Source organism: Vigna radiata, chromosome 1 (genome assembly GCF_000741045.1).
Source record: "Vigna radiata var. radiata cultivar VC1973A chromosome 1, Vradiata_ver6, whole genome shotgun sequence".
Taxonomy (NCBI): Eukaryota; Viridiplantae; Streptophyta; class Magnoliopsida; order Fabales; family Fabaceae; genus Vigna; species Vigna radiata.
The window spans coordinates 265,124-285,967 of NC_028351.1; the positions used below are offsets into that span (position 1 = coordinate 265,124).

Here is a 20,844-nt window from a genome sequence, read left to right on the forward strand (position 1 = left end):
CACTTGTGGCATGCACTTGGGATAACATGCAGTGGTTGTTCCCATATTGAGAGTAGGTTATTACTGGCTCACCCTCAAAGCAAACACCACTAAGTACGTAAAAAAGATGTAAGCGGTGTCAAGTGTTCGTCAATGAAACATATCAACGGCCAACCAACTATATCGATTGACATTGTCATGACCTTTCGCACAATAGGAATGAACATCATAGGTTTTTTCCATCCCGCACCAACACATAAAAACTTCATATTAATAGTAGTAGACTATTTTACAAAGTGGATAAAAGCAAAGGTATTGACATAAACATGGCCAAACTCATACAAATGTTTGAATAGAAACACTTGATATGTCAATTTGGCCTACCATAAATGATAATTATTGTCAAAGGGTCGGTAGTTTACGAACAAAAGGTTAAAATTTTTTTATAAAGGTTTAGGCATAAAACATGACACTAGCTAGATGAAACACTCTCAGACAAATAGTTGGGCAGAGGCAGCCAACAAGGTGATGGTCACAAAAATAAAACGAACACTAGGAAATGATAAAGGGAATTGAGCCGAAGAACTCCAGAAGTCCTATAGGCATATCGATGCACACCACACAATACTATAGGATAATCACTCTCAACTTGACATACGACTAAAGGTCAGACATTTATTATTTTTGAATCTACTGTATTTATTGAACTATGCATATACCAAACACCGACTATAGTGTTAAAGTGTCTTTGATAGGTAATTGACCGATCAATCACCTGACAACGAAGGAAAGAATTTGAAGCATTGAAAAGAGCAATCGACTGCACAAAGTAAGTATTGGTATATCCTTAGTCCTACAAATAAGAAAAACTTCCAAATTATAGTTCAAAACACTTTATGTTATATACATTTTTTTCACTCAATTATACCCCTCCTACACCTATGAACAGGTTCTCTTTCTCACTTCCAGAAAGATAATACACATATCTCTTCTTTCACTCTCACTTATTCTTTTTCTTTTCTCTTTATCTTTGATCTTGGTTTATATTTACTCTTTAAAAGAGTTCTTCTTGATAGTTTTGAATTTCTCAATATAAAAACGTTCCTATTGCACCCTAGGAGATCTGCATATACACTATGAATAAATCTTTAAGGACACGTCTCAGGAAATCCATTTAAGTTATGTTCTTATCAAGTTCTCTGCAAACAAACAAGTGATGGTAACCTAACCTTTGTAATTGTAGATCCCATGAATAAGGTCATATATGAGTAAGAAAAAGTTGCTTGTTAGTTGTGATAACACTAAATTGATTTTTAATCATGTCAATTCTTTTGGTATGTATAAAAGTGTTAGAGACTATATTATTGAGGGGTTAAACTTTGTAATTAATTTTTTTTAATGATTTTCATATCCCTTATCGGGGTGTACGATCTGCAGCATACATTTGATGAAATCACTTATATGAGTGTGTTAATTGTAGTCGGTTTTATGAGATCTTGGCATGTTCTCTAGAACACTCATGAATATAAGGCATAAACATGGTCTAGTAAGTGCTACACAACAATAACATCAAAGATTGTAAGAATGTATTTGTGATTGATAAACCATTAACATACGTCAAGAGTCTTTGATTCATATGATTTGTTATATTAACTACATCGTGTGCTAAATTTTTCACTCTAAAATCGTTCATATAACTTATTATATGATACACTACATCTTATATAAAACCTAAGATTTTCATCTTATCTTTTGCAATATGTGAGAGATTATTTTTATAATCAATATGAATATAGCTTAGGTGTATAAAATTGCATAAATATTTTTTCCTTTTTTAAGCAACAAGAAAATTGTTACAACCAATTTTATGTTGCACATTTTGTTTCGCAAACAATGGTAATGGCTGTAAATGTTGGGCTTTTCTCCTCCGCAGGTCAAGAGATAATTTTTTTTTTCACTCGTCTATGCCTGTTGTACATCTATAAATAGGTGTTCTTTCTCACATCCAAAACAACACTCCTATCTCTTCTTTTCCACTCACTTATTATTTTCTCCTCTCTTTATATTTGATTATGGGTTAATATTTAATCTTTAAAAAAGTTATTCTTATTACTCCTGAATTCCTCAATGTAAACACGTTCTTATTGTAGTATGTGAGATTTGCACATACATTATTATAAATAAATCCTTAAAAGCAATAATCATGCACATCTCAGAAAATCCAAGTTGTGTTCTTATCAAATTCTCTAATAATATATGTAACTTTTTTTGTTTAATTTATATCTTTTTAAAATTTATATTAATAAAACAATACTTGCTATAGACATTTGTGAAAGATTGGACTTAAGTTAAACGAATGAGTAGTAAAACTTGTAAGATTAACTTTGTGTATGCTGAGATTAAAGTTGGAAAAGTTCATTTTTTTTTCGAAAGTAAAAAAGAGAAAAGTCATTCTTCATTTGGTATGTTGAAATATGTAAAAGTAGTGTTGAAACGTCAATAGGTAGATTGTGTAAAAGTTTGAAATAGGGTTTGATAATGGCAACATATTGTGACAGAATCTTTAGTTGATGTGATTACGTTCCTCGAACGTTGAAACATGGGTGATTGAAGAGTTCATGAATGTTATCCCAGAAAGAGGTTTTCTGATTGATTTTTCCTTAGATGAAGCCATTGTTAATTCGAACACATCATAGCAAAATGTAGGTATTTTCCTTACAACGTAATGTCACAGTTGATTCAAGCCATAAACAAGAGGTTACATAATTATACTTTATAGTTAGTTAACTTACTATACAAGGATAAATAAACTCATTTGTTAGTATTATATAATTTTTTTCCAAAGTGTTGATAACGATATTTAGATTGATTAGGTGTGGATATATCTATATATTCATCTGGTTCCTATCTTTATATATATTTTTCTTTTAAATTATCTAAATATTTTTACTTTATTTGATACTATAAGTTGTAGATAGTTATAAATATAAATGTTATTTCATACATGACATACATACCAAATCTTAATTAGTTTTTGAGGATTTTGCATTCATTCATCATTTCACGAATCTTCTACTGTCCAAGAAGAAACCACGAACTTCTGAATTGTATTAATAAGATGAGTGAAAAATGTGAAATTCTAATAATTGTTATGCCAACTTTTTCCTCCTTCCTTACACACGAATTCTCTTCTACAAGAAACAATGACTTACAAATAACATTATTTATTAAGATGATGATCGAAGATGAAATAATATATCAAAATAAATATGAATAAGATGAATTTTAATTTATAACTTAACCTCATAAGATAAAATTTATATATTTACACATATACTCTTATCATATTTTTAATTTATAGTTATATATGAGATTTCCAATTATTAGATTTCTTTTTTGAAAGTGACCTCAACGGTGGAATTGTCCACATCTTCAGCAGAAGTTCCGTGTGAAGACTGAGAGTGTGTCATAAATATTTAGTATGGTTATTTACGTTTCAGTCCACTCCATGGAGTACAAAAGCACCATCCATGTTAGAGTATGAGCACACATAACAGATTGAAGAAGTGAGAGAAAGAGATGAAGAAGGTGTTTGTCTTTGCAATAGTGGTGGTGGCAGTGGTGGCGATGGAGGTGGCTCCGACGGCAGAAGGTGTGACTTGTAGCCCTGTGGAGCTGAGTCCTTGTTTGGGAGCAATAACTTCGTCATCTCCACCAACAAGTACATGCTGCCAGAAAGTGAGAGAACAGAGGCCATGTCTCTGTGGTTACCTCAACAACCCTAGTCTCAAGAATTACGTCAACTCTCCTGGTTCCAGAAGGGTTGCTAGTTCATGTGGGGTTCCCTTCCCAACTTGTTAATCTAAATAAAATCATGTTAAGTATTCTACCAACTTTTACATCTCTGCTACGATATTGCGGTAGTTTTTTCAGTGATCCAATTATATGTATGTAATAAACCGTCTGTTTCATTTGATGGTGTTGCAGCGTGCTGGTTAGCTTTAAGAAATTATAATATGATTGTGTTGTATGTGTGAATGAAATGTTGAAGAAGATAATGGAATAAATTTGGTTCTTGATTCTGTCATTTTATCTTCTTCTTCAGAAAAAATAAGTGATTGATGATCGTTTTTGACGGGCCACTTTGAAAAGGTCTATGAACAGTTTAGGACTTTGGAGTCAACTGGTCAAGATGAATAAAGTACTGTTTGAATTGACATGTTTTTCAATTTTCAATTACAGATGGCAGTTATAAGAATATATAAATGTCGTTAATTTTTTTTTTAAGATATATGGAAATATGAGAGTTTTGAAATAAAATTCAAATGAAAGGAATGATGGTGTAGTAATAATTAATGTGTTGTATTTTGGCACTTAAGTCTTTTTAATTAGTATGAAGACGTGGTTAGTAATAATGCTGGTGCAGAAAGAAAGTCATTGTACAAGATCATGGTACTGGGCTAAAGCCCATAAGTGAAATTTTACTTCAAATTAAGACCAAGTAAGATTATTTTTTTATCATCATCAACAATATTATTTTTTTTATCAATGTAAACTAATGCTTTTTCAAATTTAATGTTGGTTAAAGTTTTTTTTTTCACACATCATTTGTAAATTTTATTTGATATCAAACACATTTTGTTATCATGTCAATTAATAAGGTTGATTAAAATGTTTTCCTCATCAATATTGATAAGAGTTTCTTTTATCCAACAAACACTAACATTGATGATTTTTTTTTTTTATCAATTACTAATATCTATCAACATCTTTCCATCAATGTTGTTGAAACTCTTTTAATGGAACTAAATTATATTTTGCGCTTAAAATTTCAAATTCTTTTTTTTTTATTTGTCTAGTTCTTTTAAAAAAACAAATTGTAATTAAAATTCAATAAACTAAATTAACTTATCCACAGAAAACATTTAAAAAATGAAATAATTAAAATATACACCATTAAGTCTCATAAAAGATTTTTAAATTTTTCTATCCTAATAGAAAGTAAAACTTATAGAAGTTGTCTAACGAAATCATATTTCATTCTTTGAAGTAAACTTAGTTGATACGTCGGTTTGGCATAACAAAATAATAATTAATATCAATGGTCAATAATTTACGAACAAAAAGTTAAAGAAAAGACTTAGGCTTAAAACATGTTATTAGTTCGATGGAACATTTTCAAACAAATAGTCAAGAGAAACAAATAATCAAAGGAAAATGAATAAAAAAACTTTTAAAAGTCATATATGGATGTACACCACACAAAATTACAAGAGAATCATCCTTCGACATTTATTACTTTTGAATATACTGTATTTTATTGAACTCTGCATGTATATCCTGAACATTGAGTTTAACATTAAAGTGTCTTATAACAAAACTAAACAACGAAAGAAAAAAAAAAAACTTTGAAGAAGAAGAATAAGCATTGACAAGAGCAATCAACCGCACATATCAAGTATTAGTGTATCTTTAGTCCTACATACAATAATAACTTCCAAATTAGTTTAAACCAGTTGTTATATACATTATTTTATATATATATATATATATATATATATATATATATATATATATATATATATATATATATATATATATATTATATATATTTATTTATTTATTTATTTATTTATTCTTGTAATAATTAATATATTGCTAAAGAACATAGTTAATGTATCTGCTACAAAATATAAAAATTGCATAAATCTATTTTTTTACGCAACAAGAAAATTGTTACAATCAATTTTTTTTAACGTTGCACATCTTGTTCTGCAAACTATGGTGGTGGTTATGAACATTGGACTTCTTTCCTCCGTAGGTTAGGAGATTTTCTTTTTCACTTATCTATACTTTTTCTACACCTATAAATAAATGTTTTTTCTGACATCCAAAAAATAACACACATATCTCTTCTTTTATTCTCACTTTTATTTTCTCTTCTCTTTATCTTTGTTCCTTAATTTATATTTACTCTTTAAAAATATTTTTTGCTAGTTTTGAATTTTTCAATATAAAGACATTCTTATTGTATCCTAGAAAATTTACATAAATAAATATTTAAAGACAATAATCATGTACGTTTCAAGAAGTTTATTTAAGCTGTGTTCTTAATAATTTTTTCAACAATACATATATTTTTTGTTTAATTTATATCTTTCTAAAATCTATTAATAAAACAATACTTATTATAGACATTTGTGAAATATTCGACTCAAGTTATAACCCTACAAAAACAATTAAAAATTAATGGCTCGTAACAATGAAACGAATCAGTAGTAAAACTAACTTTGTGTATGCTGAGATTAAAGTTGGAAAAGTTCTTTTTTTTTTCGAAAGTAAAAAAAAATAAAAATCATTCTTCATTTGTTATGTTGGAATTCTTTAATGTAGTTTGAAATCTATAAAAGTAGTGTTGAAACGTCAATAGGTAGATTGTGTAGAAGTTTGAAATGGGGTTTGATAATGGAAATATTTTGTGACAGAATCTGTGGTTGATGTGATTACCTTCCTCGAACGTTGAAACATGGATGAGTGAAGAGTTTAAGAATGTTATCCCAGAAAGAGGTTTTCTGTTTGAATTTTCCTTACTTGTGATAAAGTCATTGTTAATTCGACCACATCATAGCAAAACGTAGGTATTTTCCTTGCAACGTAATGTCAGAATTGATTCAAGCCATATAATTACACCATGAGGTTACGTAATTATACTTTACAGTTTTTATAGTTAGTTAACTTACTATAGAAGGATAAATAAACTCATATTTTATTAGTATTATTTAAATTTGTCGTAATTTTTATAATATCACCTTTTTGTTTTATGTTTATTTTTTATAAACAAAAATGTTTGGTAAATATTTAGATAGATATTATTATTAGAGTTGGATATTTAAGTTTGTCTGTTTAAATCGACACTGGCAATAATCCTGTTAAAGGAAATTGTGTCCTTATAATTAACATTTGAAATGAGTTGAACTTTAATAGATTGTATCCATCTCTATAAATCTAGCTAGTTATACAAACTTATTCATATTCACAAAAATATAATTAAAAATAATTTTAATATGCTTCAAATATAACTTAAGTGCTTTTAAAATAAAATAAATTTAAATAAAAATTTTAATTTCAAAGTCATTAGACAATAAATTACATAAAATACAAAATAGTTTCAAAACAATACATAAAAAAATAAATTAAAAAATTAAAGAAGAGTAATAAAACTTTAGTTAGTGTGGCTTTAAGGATCAAGAGAAGAAAACTTATTAATGTCATAATTAAAAAAAGTTAAATAGATTCATTGGTCCCTATTTTTGCTGGTTTTCTTCAACTAGGTCCTCGTTTTTTAAAAATAATCAATTCGGTCCCTGAATTTGTAAAATTAAACCAATCAAGGACATTCCGTTAACTTTCCTGGACGGCGTTAAAAGTAGTCTATGCTGGCAACGTTAGTTGGCATTTTATGAACAGGTGTCCCTTATGCACGACCAGGAAAGGAAAATCATATTGCCTTCAACATGGCTTCAATAGACTTCAATACCTGCATCCAGAAGACACTATAGGAAAATAGAAGCATGAATCAGAGGCAGTTTCCTTCGGCCTATGACGCCAAACATAATGCCAATAAGTGGTGGAATCCATCAACAGGCATCATTCAAAAAAGAGAAGAAAAGAGAAAAAACGTTTTCGTCCCTGTCATTGGTGGTGGAGCTACTAGAGGTAGGTGGTAGCACTGCTGGAGGCGCCTGGAGTTTGAGGGAAAAGAAAGAAAACCCTCGAACAGAGATGGAATGTCCTTGATTGGTTTAATTTTACATAAATGAGATTGAAGAGAGATGGATACCATCATCCTCAACCTGCACTACACCAAAGCCACATAAATGAGAACCAACCATCAAGAACAATCATCACACCGGTCTCGCCTAGCCATCGAACCCACTCCCTTCCTAACAACCACGGGTTCCCCATCATCATCTCGCCAATCCATTTTAACACACTATCATCATCATAGAGTCAGCAAAAACTCACACAGAATACCACATAATGAAACCAACAGTACCTGTCCTCTATTCATCCCTCACCTGCGTCAAATGAGACCAACCCATCAAAACCAGATTCAATACCTTAGTGTTGGTTTCGTTTTCTTGAGTCTTGGAAGAACACAGGTTTAATCCATAAACAGTTTCTCCCAAATTTTGATTCCCCTCGTCTACGAAAGAGATGAAGCAAACCCAACTGTTTTGAGTTGCTCACGGCGCCACCATCGTCGCTCTTCACCTTGTTCCTCTCGGTCTGGGCAATTCTGATTCCCTGCCTACCTTCTTCCCCCCTTTGCTTTAGAGTGTTAAGGTTGGGAATTCCCCCAATCCGCAAGTTACGTGAGTCGAAATCGCAACCCCCTCTGTGGCGGTGACCACGAATGCGAAGAGGAGGAAAGGATTTTCCTTGTTGGCGACTCACAGTAGCTGTGACTTGTGGATTCAGTGGCGGCGACTTCCTTCTCTTTGGCGATGACGACTCCGGTGAGGATCAGGAGATAGAAATAGAATAGAAGAGGGGAAGGGCTTCCCTGCTCGCAAGCGAAGGTGAAAGGCGGTGGCGTGGTGGTCAGCAACCACCTTGGCGGCGACTGGTAACACCGATGGCTCCGGCGTCAGCGAAGTCGCCGGCGAAAAAAATTGAAGCTTTTGGAGGTCGACCTGTATATGGTTTCTTCAGAGGGTTGTGTGAAAGTTCAATCGGTGAAAGGGGAAGAGGGTATGGGAAACAGTTCTGGCAGCTTTCCTTTTCTAAGGTGGTGGCGTGATGGCCGGTGCGAAGAAAGCAGCAGCTGCTTCGGCGGAAACCTTACAAAAGAAAATCACACTTTTGGCCCTGGTATCCAGATGGCAGACCATGTCATGAGACCTCTTTACAGAATGACAATTACTGTTGCCAGCAAAGGTTGTTTTTAACGCCGTGTATGAAAGTTAACGAAATATCCTTGATTAGTTTAATTTTACAAATTCAAAAACCAGATTATTTTTAAAAAACAAAGACCTAATTGAAAAAAACCAACAAAAATAGAGACCATTAAATCTATTTATCTTTAAAAAAATTAGTGATACACAACATTCATTTGATGTAGTAACATTTGCTTTAAATTCATTTTATTTAAATTTCTATGTCAGACTTTGAATTATTAAATATTTTGAAAAAAGTTACTTCCGACATCTTTAGCAGAGGTTCAGTGCGAAGACCGAGGGTGGTTGTCATTGAGTATGTTTATTTACCTTTCAGTCCTCTCCATGGACACCATAAAAAGCATCCATGTTAGAGTGTGAGCACATAACAAACTGAAGAAGTGAGAGAAAGAGATGAACAAGGTGTTTGTTTTTTCAATTGTGATGGCTGCAGTGGTGGCGATGGAGGTGGCTCCGCCGGCAGAGGGTGTGACTTGTAGCCCTGTGGAGCTGAGTCCTTGTTCGGCGGCAATAATTTCGTCATCTCCACCAACAACTGCTTGCTGCCAGAAACTGAGGGAACAGACGCCATGTCTATGTGGTTACCTCAAAAACCCTAGTTTCAGGAATTATGTCAACTCTCCTGGTTCCAGAAGGGTTTCTAGTTCATGTGGAGTTCGCTTTCCAATTTGTATAACTAAATAAACTCATGTTAGGTATTATAATAAACTTTCACACGTCTGCTACGACATGCGATAGTTTTTTCAGTGATCCAATTCATGCATGTAATAAACTGATGTTGCAGCGTTAGTTTCAAGGAATTAATACGATGTGTGAATGAGATGTTGAAGAAGTTAATGGAATAAATCTGGTTCTTGATTCTCTCATTTTCTCTTGTTCTATAGAAACAATTATTTTTTTCTTTTGTCAACAATGAGTTTTTTTTTACGGGGCCACTTTCAAAAGGCCTATGAACAGTTTAGGACTCTGGCGTCAACTTGTCAGGATGAATTAAGTACCATTTGAATTGGCACGCATTTCAATTTTCAATTAATGATGGCAATTTTAGAAACATATAAATGTCGTTAAACATTTTTTTTAAGATATATGGAAATATCAGAATTTTTCAATAAAATTCAAATGAAAAGAATGATTGTAAAAATAATGTAAAAGATCATGGTTAATGTTTTCACACATTGGTATATTTGTTTCAGCTCTTTTAGATGATATTTTGTTTAATATTCGTCATCAATTTCGTAACATAGTTGTGTTATTACCTATATATTTATTAAAGAGTGTGGTTTAAGTGTATGTATAACTTCTATACAAGTCATAGTGTCTATTAACTTAAATGTGTATTATTATTTTTAAGATGAAATATTTTTCAAATAAAAGTCACCTAACAATTTTATACTATTTTTTTATTGAAATATATATATAGATATCATTTTCGGTCTCTCGCATTATCTTAAAGACATGCTTAACCCTCGTTTATTCTGATTTATTCACTTGATATAAAACCTAAAACTAATTGAAATTTAATACAATTAAATTTTTTTCTTAATATATGTATTGTAATTGCAACATCATTTAATTAAAAATTATTGTAAATATAATTAATTTTTTCTTTTCTCAGCTGTATCATTGTTCAATCTTTTAACAAATGTAGTTTCAATTAACATAAAATGCAAACTCAATTAAAAATTAAGAGTCTACTATATACCCTTCACATTTCCAGTTTCATATATATATATATATATATATATATATATATATATATATATATATATATATATATATATATATATAACAATTTTTCTGTATAAAATAAAATCTATTCTGTGTTACTGTTTCACAATTTATAATTTTATAAATTCTTCATGATCCTTATTATAATTTCAATTTTAACTACGTACTTTCCCTGTTAGACATTGTAATAACTAATTGGTTGGTTGAGTTTCTTTATTAATCTTAAAATAATAGTCATTTTAAAACTATTACACTTCAGGAAATAGTTTAAAATAATCTTATTTATTATTTGTTTCAATCAAATGTAAACTATATATTTATATAAATAAACATGATTTATATAAATATTTGTAAATACTAAAGTTAAATGTTTAAGTACAATATAAATAATGTGAAAATCTAACTCTACATACATTCACTAAAAAAATTGTTGTTTGAACAGTTTTGCACAATTTATTATTACACGTAACTGGTTTTTTTTTTACAAATGGATGATTTTCTTCATCCTTATACATACAACATTTGTCTTTCGTGTAATCATTATCATGGAATCAGTAAAACATTTATTTTGAAATGATCCACCACCCATCCTTTTAATAAAAGCAGACATGTCACTACATGGAATGAATGTTAAGATAAATGAGTGTGTTAACATACCATTATCTTTCAAATGAAAAAAAAAAAAAAAACACAAGAAACCTTATATAAAAGATAATGAAAGAAATACAAGAAACCTTATATAAAATATAAAATGTAAAGATGATAAATAAAATATAAAAATTGGATGAAAGTTAAAGTGAAAGAAAGAATATAATTATTGAATTTTTATTCATAAATTAAAAAACCCTATTATATTAAGTTGGAGTATTGAGTTTCTTTTCCGTTAAAACCAGGCAATAGTAAACTTTTAGTATCAAAATTCGTTTACTCTAAAGATAATGCATACAAAATTTAAGTTATAAAAAGTTTAGAGTTTAGATAGTTATAAATATAAATTTTATTCCACACATACCAAAACTTATTTCGTTTTTGAGGATTTTGCATTCATCATTTCACGAATCTTCCACTGCCCAAGAAGAAACGACGAATTTCTGAATTGTATTAATAAGAGGAGTGAAAAAATTGTGTACTAAACACGAAATTCCAATAATTGTCATGCCAACTTTTTCATCCTTCCTTCCACATGCATTTTATCGTACAAGAAATAATTACTTACAAATATAGACTACACAAATTAATCTTTCAAAATTAACCTTCATTAGACACATTACTTTCTCAACACACTTTTTTCTACATTCAAACACATACTAAAACCGAATTTCTTAATTCATACTAAATAACATTATTTCCTATATTCAAACTGGTACGAAAACTAAAATTCTTGATATATATTATATAATATTATTTATAAAATAATGATGAGTTAACTAATAAAATAATATATTTAACAAATACAAACAAAATTAAGATAGATTTTAGTTTATGAGATTAATACTCTATTAAAAAATAAATATTTAAATTTAATTTAAATTCACAAAATCAATTTATAAAATAAAACTTATATCTTATATTTAATTATTTTTAATTTACACATCAGACCTTCACTTATCAGATATTTTGAAATTGCTCTCACTGTGTAATTGTCGTAATATTTAATATGTTTATTTACCTTTCAAATGCATTCCATGTAGTAAAAAACCATCGTTAGAAACAGATTGAAGTGAGAAAAAAATGAAGAAAGTGTTTGTTTATATTACTTTCGTAGATGAAAAAGATGAAAATAAGAAAAAGAAGAGTAGAAAAGAAATGAAAATAATATAACAACACAAAGATATATATTTCTTTAATAGAATACCTTCAATTATTTTATTATATTACTATTTAATTTTCCCATCAGCAAGAAAATTAAAAAGTACATGTTGATAAAGTACCTCCTTCTAGTCTTTCCACGCATAACATTGGTTATGCTTGTGTTCAACCTTACAAGGTCCATTATCTAATATGTTCCATACACATTCTTCACAATCATCATTCTTTTGATTATAAACATCAAAAGAATGGCTTGCTCCTTCCCATGTAAAGCGACAAAAGTACAAAGTAGTCCTCCAAAACAAATTAGGTATAAAACCAAAACCATATGTTTCGCCATACTTCAATACGTGAGTTCCAAGATCATGGTGTTTATCTTTGCAATGAACACTCAGATTCTTCGAAACCAAGAAGTTGGATATTGCAACATATACTTTGAAATCAAGCCAATTATCAACTTGGGAAGATACAACTTCATCTTCACTACCTTTCACTTGCAAAGAGAAAACTGTTGTTAAAAGTAAAGAAAGTAATAATGCAATTTTGAAGATTGAGGCCATCCTTTCTCTCGATGACTTCTCACAATTACAATAACATTTAAGTGTATGAATTAGTGGATATATAAAGTCCTTGTTGATATGTAATTGGATTATGGTTTGACTTTTTATTGAGATTCTTGTTTTACTAATTAAAAATTGTTTTTTCTTATTTGAGTGAGAAACTTTTTAAGGTATATTTCATTTTATATATAATTTACACAAACGTTTATGATAAAATAAGTTGTTTGTATACAACATTTTAAATTAAAATTAAAATTTTAAGAATTTATAAGGATGATTTGATTGCTAGATAGTTTTAATTTGACCTAAAAGATTTTTCAAACGTGATGTGGTCTAGTATTTATATTTTTTTATACATACCATCTTTTTGATATAGTCTTCCGTAATTTCGTTGAGTCAAATTTCAACCTATTTCATTAATTAAAAAAAATCAATGAATATGCATATCATGGAATCAATATCATTATTTCAATTATGTAAGTGAAATTTTCCTTCAAATTAAAATTAAGTAAGATTATTTTTTTATCATCATCATCAATATTATTTTTTATTAATGTAAAGTAATGATATTTTAAATTTAATGTTGGTTAAAGTTTTTTTTTCACACATCATTTGTAAATTTTATTTTATATCAAACACATTTTGTTATTATGTCAATTAATAATGTTCATTAAAATGTTTTTCTCACCAATATTATTAAGAGTTTCTTTTATCTAACATTAACATTCCTGGTTATTTTTTTTTATAATCAATTACTAATATCTATTACATCTTTCAATCAATACTGTTGAAACTCTTTTAATGGAGCTAACTTATATTTTTTTGCTTAAAATTTCAATTTTTTTTATATTTGTCTAGTTTTTTTTTTTTAAATTGTAATTAAAATTCAATAAACTAAATTAACTTATGTACAGAAAAGAATTTTAAAAATGAAATAATTGAAAATGTAAACCATTGAGTTTAATAAAAGATTTTTAAATTATTCTATCCTAATAAAAAATATATACACCCACATTGGACTTTTCTCCTCCACAAGTTAGGGGATTTTTTTTTTTTCACTCACCTATATCCCTCGTACTCCTATGTAAAAGTGGTGTTGAAACGCCAATAGATAGATAGTGTAGAAGTTTGAATTAGGGTTTGATAATGGGTGAGTGAAAAGTTTAAGAATGTTATCCCAGAAAGAGGTTTTTGGATTGAATTTTCCGTAGTTGTGATGAAGCCATGGTTAATTCGACCACATCATAGCTTGTCTGTTTAAAGCAATAGATTATACACACTTATTCATATTCACAAAAAAGATAATTAACTTTTTTTTAATATACTTCAAACATAATTTAAGTGCTTTTAAAATAAAAAAAATTAAATAAAAATTTTAATTTCAAAGTTCATTAGACAATAAATTATATAAAATATAAAATAGTTTCAAAACAATACATAAAAAATATCATAACAAATCAAAAAAAATAGAGAAGAGTGGAAAACTTTAGTTGGTGTGGATTCAAGGATCAATAGAAGATAAGTTTTCAGTATCATATATAAAATAGTAGTAATACGTTGACATGTTGACTGAGATGTTGACGTAGCTTAATATTTATTTGATGTGGTGACACGTCTATTTTTATTAAATAATGTAATCTATGATGAATAATAAACAATTGTAAATTGATAAGTTCAACTTTTATTTAATGAAATTTATAGTGTTGAATTAGACAATTTTAATAAAACCTGAGGTGTCATTATGTCAAATAAATGTTAAGATACGTTAGCATCTCATTTTAAATTAAAAATGAAGATAAAAAAAAACTTATATAAAATGTAATGATGATAAATGAAGTATCAAAATTGGATAACGTATCATTATTGATAATACGAAATTAGAAAAACCTATTATATTAAGTTGTAATAATGAGTTTCTTTTACGTTAAAACCCGGGTAAAGTAAACTTTTAATAGTAAAATTCGTTTAGTCTAAAGATAATGCAAACAAAATTTAAGTTTCAAAGTTTATTTCATACTTAACATACATCCAAATCTCATCTCATTTTTTAGGACTTTGCATTCATCATTTCACGAATTTCCAATAAGAAACAACGAACTTCTGAATTTTATTATTAAGAGAAGTGAAGAAGTTGTGTACTAAACACGAAATTCCAATTTTCGATTGCCATACCAACTTTTTCCTCCTTACTTACACACGGATTCTCTTTTACAAAAAGCAATCACTTACAAATATAGAACTACCATAATTATTCTTTCAAAATTAACATTCATTAGACACATTACTTCACCAACACACTTTTTCTAAATTCAAATTCATACTGAAACTGAATTTCTTCATACACACTAAATAACATTATTTACTACATTCCAATAACTCATACTAAAATTAAAATTTTTGATACATATTAAATAACTATTTATTAAATATATATATATATATATTAAATTAATTTTATTTTTAGATTTTAAAGTAATCTTAGTTTATTACAGAGGCATCCAATTGTTAGTTTTTTTGAATGTGACCTCAGACGGTGGAACTGTCGACATCTTTAGCAGAGGTTATGTGAAAACTGAGAGTGGTTGTCATAAATATTTAGTATGATTATTTACCTTTCAGTCCACTCCATGTAGTACAAAAACACCATCCATGTTAGAGTGTGAACACATAACAGACTGAAGAAGTGAGAGAAAGAGATGAAGAAGGTGTTTGTTTTTGCAATTGTGGTGGTGGCAGTGGTGACGATGGAGGTGACTCCGACGGCAGAAGGTGTGACTTGTAACCCTGTGGAGCTGAGTCTTTGTTTGGCGGCAATAAGTTCGTCATCTCCACCAACAACTGCTTGCTGTCAGAAACTGAGTGAACAGGCGCAATGTCTCTGTGATTACCTCAAAATTCTCAAGAATTACGTCAACTTTCCTGCTTACAAAAGGGTTGCTAGTTCATGTGGAGTTACCTTACCAAGTTGTTTATCTAAATAAACTCATATTATGTATTATTATATACTTTCACACGTCTGCTACGACGTTAAGATAGTTTTTTCAGCTATCCAATTCATGCATGTAATTAATAAGCTCATATCGCAGCGTTAGTTTTAATAAATTAATATGATTGTGTTGTATGTGTGAATGAGATGTTGAAGAAGATAATGGAATAAATCTGGTTCTTGATTCACTCATTTTATCTTCTTGTTTAGAAACAACTATTTTTTTTTGTCAACAATATAAAGAAAATAAGAAAAAAAAGAGTAGAAAAGGAATGAAAATAATAGAACCACACAAGATATATATTTCTTTCGTAAAATACCTCAATTATTTTATTATAGTACTATTTAATTTTCCCATTAGAAAGAAAATTAAAACGTACATGTTTGATAAAGGTACCTCCTTCTAGTCTTTCCAGGCATAACAATTGTTAAACATGGGATAAACCTTACAAGGTCCAGTCTCTAAAATGTTCCATACACATAGATCACAATCATCCTTATCTTGTTTATAAACGTCAAAAGAATGGCTTGCTCCTACCCAGGTAAAGCGACAGAAATACAAAGTAACCTTCCAAAAGATATTTGGTCTAAAATGAAATTCGTAGGTTTCCCCATACTTCAATATGTGAGTTCCAAGATCATTGTGCTTGTCTTTGCAATGAACGCTCAAATCCTTCGAATCCAAGAAATTTGATATTGCAACGTATACTTTGCTTGGAATAAGCCCTTCGGAAGGTGCAACTTCATCTTTCTCCACTTCGGAAGGTGCAACTTCATCTTCACTTCCTTTCAGTTGCAAAGAAAAATGTGTTGTTAAAAGTAAAGAGAGTAGTAACGCAATTTTGGAGATTGAAACCATCTTTCTCAACAACTTCTTACTATAACGTTAAATGTATGAGTTGGTGGATATATATAAAGTCCTCCAAGTATACTTTTGTTGATTGTAAGATCCGTGAAAAAAAAAATATTTTTATTTATTTATTTGTTTATTTTTATAAGATAAATTATTTTGGTATTGTATTTGTGTATTAAAAGTGCTAAATTGGTAGATAAAAGTTAATTATAATTATATTATTTTGTCTTTATGTTATGCACGAAAAAAAAATTAAATAATATTGTTTGCAATTATGTTTCAGTCAAAGTGAGTTAGTTTAGTGGTAATCATTTTATGTGCTCACATGCCTTCAGTTTAATCCTGGTTGTGATAGTTTTTCCTTACTTGACCACTTCTTTTCTCAATTTTGAGGGGTATTTAAAGGGTATTAGGTTACAGTTAAGATACATAATCTGTTAGTCTCGTAAGAGGAAAAAGAAAAATCCTAGAATTCACATCCACACGTACCTTGAGCGTTTCGAAGAGAGGGAAGGATTTTTTGGATTGGTTTGGCTATTCGTACGTCCGTAATAAAGGAATAAGACGTGAGGAAGGAACATTTTTGAAGTTTCTAACGTTTTCAGGAATTCCAGGTAAGGGGAGCTAACTTATGAGTATATATTGAATTTATTTTATTTTAATAGATTTGGTCTTAGTTATTAGAAAAGATGTGTATATAGTATATATTTTTATTTTGGTTGACTTGTCGTTAGTTTAATGATTGTTTTATTATTGTTTCGAGAATGTTTATCACATAAGGGTTTGCCACTTGGTTGTGCGAGTATAATATTGTTAATTATTTTAGAATTGAGTTTATTTCTGTGATGTCCGGTGAAGCTCCTGGAAGTGTGGAGTAGCACTGATACTTGCCCGGTGAAACTCTCTGAGAATAGAGTGGTGGGAGGTGTATACTTGTCCGGTGAAGCCCAAGAGGGTGGTGGAAAGTAAATACTTACCCGGGGAAGCTCTAAGAGAGTGGTGGGAGGTGGTGTATTTGCCGGTGAAGCCTTCCAAAGAGTGGTGAGAAATGTCGTTATGTAACGCTATGGTAAAGTGTACTGGTCCGGTGAAGCTCTTTAAGTGAGTGGTGGGGAATGACACTCGACCTTATGCTATATATGAGTAACCGGTGGTAATTCAATGTATAGTGAATGATTTGAATGATCAAGGGAGTCGGGGTGCGAATTGGTTACTTTGACGAAAGTTTATGGTTGTATGCTGGTGATTTGAAATTCTGATAGTGTGAGTGTTAATGATTTAATGTGTTGTCAGGTAAAGATGTGTATCGGAGTATGATGATATGTACTATTCAGAACTCTTATTCTAAGTTGATGTTGAATATTTATGTATATTATATTACTCGTTTCTGTTAGCTCACCCTTTGAATGTTTGTGGTTGTGGTTTCCACCTACGATGATCGTACTTGTACGGGAGTAGATGTTGTTACAAATGTAGCTAAAGCGGAGTTGAACAACGAGATATATGGGAGAATTAAGGAATTTTAATTTTAGTGCTATTAGTTTTGTAATGAGATTCCATGAACATTTTATAGTTTCATTTGATTTATGAGCTTTTCTAAGTTTGGTTATAATAAATAGAAGTTTTTATATAAATTGAATTTCGAAATAGTATCATAGTTAAACTTATAAAGGTTTTTAAAGGTTTTCGAAATAGTATCAGATGTTGTTACAAATGTAGCTAAAGCAGAGTTGAACAGCGAGATATATGGGAGAATTAAGGGATTTTAATTTCAGTGCTATTAGTTTTGTAATGAGATTCCATGAACATTTTATAGTTTCATTTGATTTATGAGCTTTTCTAAGTTTAGTTATAATAAATAGAAGTTTTTATATAAATTAAATTTCGAAATAGTATCAGAGTTAAACTTTTAAAGGTTTTTATAAACCCGTAACATCTCAAAAATTTGGAGTGTTACATTGATATTATGATTTGACTTTTTATTTTATTTTTTCGAAGTATTACATAAATATACTATCATTAAAATATTATTTTTTCTAATTACAGGAATTTTAGAAAGTTAAAAAAAATGATAAAATAGGTTAACATTTTTAATTTATCAACAAAACACATCAATGACCAAATGAGGCAAGGGGTGGATGTTTGAGACAAATGAATCAAAGATAAGTTTCGAGGTTTCTTTCCACCTGTTATGGTTGATGTTGATTTATTATAATCAAATTTTGATGAAAAGACTAAAATTTGCAGTTAATATTGATATGGAGGGTAACAAATTGCCTTTATTTTGTTAAAATTGTAAAATTGTTAAAAATAGTATTATTCTAATGTACTCTTTATATATATATATATATATATATATATATATATATATATATTGCAGTCACTATATGCCAATAAAGTTGAAGTGCAGGACTTTAAGCTTCTTTGTTTGACTGCTCTTGAAGTAAGAGATCACAAGTTCACTTTAGTTGAAATTCTTGGTAGCTGGTTGATAACGGTAATTTTTACCATTATCTATGGTGCATTTCTCTTGCCAAATCAACACTCCTGAAGCTTGAAACACGTTTGATCCTCTTCTTAATCTAACTTTGTGAATAAACTTAACTTAGGTTACACTCTTTAGTTTTCATCTCTTTTCCTCAACTTCTATAGGAACTTTGAGTACTTTGGAAAGGCATTCAAGTTATAAAGAGTGGAGAACCAAGGGAGAACCACAAAGAAGAAGTCCACAAGAAGCTCACCAGGACAACTGGCGCTGGGCGCCACCCATTTCACGCTGGGTGTGAAAACTCTCTGTTCCAGGAGTATCTCACGTTGGGCGCCACCCATTTCACGCTGGGCGTGAAAACTCACTGTTTCCAGGAGTATTTCACGCTGGGCGCCACTTTAATGGCGCTGGGCGCGAGTTGCCTGATGTGGCACCCTACCCTATAAAAGGCACACAGTTTTCGAGGGTTGGGATCTTCTTGGCAGCTGAGACCTGGGGAAGCGTTCTTACACCTCTTAGAGCTAGTTCTGGACAGTGGGAGCTCTCCTTTCCTTCTCCTTGAGTCTCTTCTTCACCATTTTCATTCCATTGTAAGCTCAAGCTCTCCATTAATGGAGAGCTAAGNTCATTTTGTTGGAGAGTGATGTAAACTAAGAACTTCTTGTAAATGCACTTGTTTTAAATGAAAAATGCTTCATTCATTGCTTGTTGGTGTTTTCGTCTTTTACTTAATGCTAGTTATGACTTGATCAACCATAGCTTGATTGTGGGGTTTGCTTAAGGTTGGGAAACATTGGGTGAACCTTGAACTAGACTAAACACCTAAGGGAAATATTGTCTAGGGATATAGCTAGGACCGTTAGTTGTCATAAACTTCTTTTCTTAATGCGGGTGAGTTTGTTGGATTACCAAGGGATTGGGGTGTAGCAAATGAACCTAGGCTATCTCACCAAGGGATTGGGTTTTAGTGATTTAGCTAGTTGACAAGAACAAGTAATTGAAGAAGAGTGGTGGAATTAGTTGAAATCATTCTCCAACATACTCATTCCACATATTTATCAATCATCTCATTTTCACGTGTTTTGGCCCCAAGTAGTTCAAACGTTTACTTAAGCATAACTTTTACTTTCATTGCACAATATCAAACAAAAATGGAATCATTCTTTAGTTTAAATTAGTTAGTAATTATACGATAGTAAAGTAATAACGAAGTCTCTTGGGAAACGATATCCGGTCTTACTGGTATTACTACTTGAGCGATTTGGTACACTTGCCAAAGTCTCAACACTGGTGAACTTCACATTCGTCTATTTTCAATTTTAATTAACTATTTTATAAGATGCACATATGTATATATATACAAATATATGTATTTTATTAGATGCACAAATGTACGCATATTGTTTACGTATATATATATATATATATATATATATATATATATATATATATATATATATATATATATATATATATATATA

At 30.0% G+C, this 20,844-nt stretch overlaps 1 pseudogene; it reads left to right on the top strand.

The window, feature by feature from the left end:
* The first annotated feature begins 15,732 nt into the window (after positions 1-15,732).
* The window catches only part of LOC106780525, a 12,222-nt pseudogene continuing 7,110 nt past the window's right edge, over positions 15,733-20,844 (top strand).